We start from the raw sequence: 2,345 nt of genomic DNA on the forward strand, positions 1-2,345 counted from the left end.
ATTTCAAAATATATACAAAATATTCGTAGAATATAGAAAAATGAATAAATTTTTTAAGAGATTTTTTTTAATTCATCAAATTTATTATATATATTTGGAAATTAATATTTTAAAAAAAGAACTTTTAAAAAAAATGTATTTTTGATGCATAGTAATATTTTTTTTGTTCATATATAAATTTTTGATATATATATATATATATATATATATATATATATATGTATATATATATATATATACTAGTCGTGTACCCACGCAAAGCGGCGGCGACGAATAGTTTTTAGACGGTGATTAATTCATTTTGGTGAATAGTTTTCTTGCAGCTATAAAGGGGCGGTTAATAGTTATGTTTAAGCGAATAGTTTCTTTTTTACAGCTAGTTTCCATTTCAGAAACATGGCGTATTAAAGAATATTCATTGTATGCTATTTTGGAAAATAGTTCCCTTAAGGGTTGTGTTATGGATTTTTAGTTTTTTGTTTAGGATGTGACCAACATTAGTATTATAGTTGTTAGTGGTGTGATCCTAGGTTAGGAGTTCAATATGGAGATGTTATTGTCTACATTAAGTGATAAAAACTTTTAGAAAATGATAGTTATGACTTTATATATATATATATATATATATATATATATATATTCCCATGGTTATTTTTTATCGATAGTTTGTAAACATCATATTTCAATTATCCACATGATATGGTTAAAACTAATTGGATTTAATCGAATCGAACCACATTCTTAAAAACCGATCTAACTTTCTTCCAAACCGGTTTCACATATAACATGGATACAAATTACACAATTGTGCACCTCTAGATAAATACTTATGTTTATATTTTTTAAAAGTTGGCTAAATGCAAAGAAATTATTTAGTTTCACTTATATGTAACGACATTTTTTTTTCATATAACGTAATATGAACTTGGAAATGGTATTTTGTTAACAAGGTCATTTATCGATTTGTCTTGTGGATGACCGATCATGATTGATGTATAAACCTCGTCACGGAGAGTTGACAATTGTGAAGCAATTTATATATATATATATATATATATATATATATATATATATATATATATATATATATATATATATAAGATTTTGATGAAAAATATACATGTAAAAGATTAGATGAAACAATACCCAAAAAATTTTGGAATTAAAAACTTTTCAGAAATACCATCATAAATCTTTTTTGGGAAGCAAAAAAACAATTTTGTTTATGAATTTAAACTAACGATTTTAAAATTTTCAATAAATCACACTTGTTAATGTCACACTTAAATCATATTCTATCGACAATTAATTTTACCGTGTTTTAAAATTGGCCAATTTGAAAAAAAAAACAAAAAAACAAAACAAAAACAAAAGCACGTATCTAACTTTAATCAATACGATCTCCGTTTGCAACAACAAGGATAGCAATGTGGTGTGCGACACACTAATTTCCTTTCGGCGAATAGTTTTTAGAGATTATGTGGCATTTGGGATGGTTGTAGGTAGTGTGTTCAACGGAAAGAAAAAAGTTGCACACAAATGATCATACATGCATCACGTTTAAGAAAACCGCCAACCCAAACCGCCTAGTTCAGGGAAACCGCTAACCCAAAAACCAAAACCTGAAAATCCGATTAACATTTTGTTCAAACGGTTTTGTGGTTTAAACCGAAAAATGCTCACCCCACAAGTAGTTTTTACAAAACATGAAACATTTTTTGGCCGGACTTAAAAGGATACCGGTAATTCTAAAAAAAAATAAAAATAATATACTATAATATAATATAAATAAACTACCAATTTTGTACTAATTTTCTTTGAAAGGCTTGGGTATTAAAAATGATAATAACATTTGAATTTCACTATGAACGATAATAACAGTTATAATTTTTATCTTTAACTATGAATAAGGTTCATCAAAATCTTTTAAGGTTTAGGTCTCACAATTGATTTTAATTGGATTTTTTTATTAGTTTGTAGGAAGTTAAGTAATATATACATTGTATCCCACATGAAACTTTAAGTCTTGGAAGTTTTCAAATTGGATGCTTATAAAAAGTTTCTAAACTGATTATCGACTTCAGTGGTGGAACCAGAAATTTTGATATGGGGTACAAACATTGTCGATATATTATATGTATTTATCCAATATCGGACATTAAAAACATGTTATAATCTCTTTACTTGGGGGTACAATAACAAGAAGCATGTTACAAATAATATTTTTTATATATATAAAATAACTTTTTTGGAGATACTGTAATACCCCCAACGCCCCATCTAGCTCCGCCACTGATCGACTTGTTAAAATGATTGAAACGCAAAAAGAATCAAGTGTTAGGGTC

This window comes from Lactuca virosa, chromosome 5 (genome assembly GCF_052849685.1).
Source record: "Lactuca virosa cultivar CGN04683 chromosome 5, Lactuca_virosa_CGN04683_v6, whole genome shotgun sequence".
Classification (NCBI taxonomy): domain Eukaryota; kingdom Viridiplantae; phylum Streptophyta; class Magnoliopsida; order Asterales; family Asteraceae; genus Lactuca; species Lactuca virosa.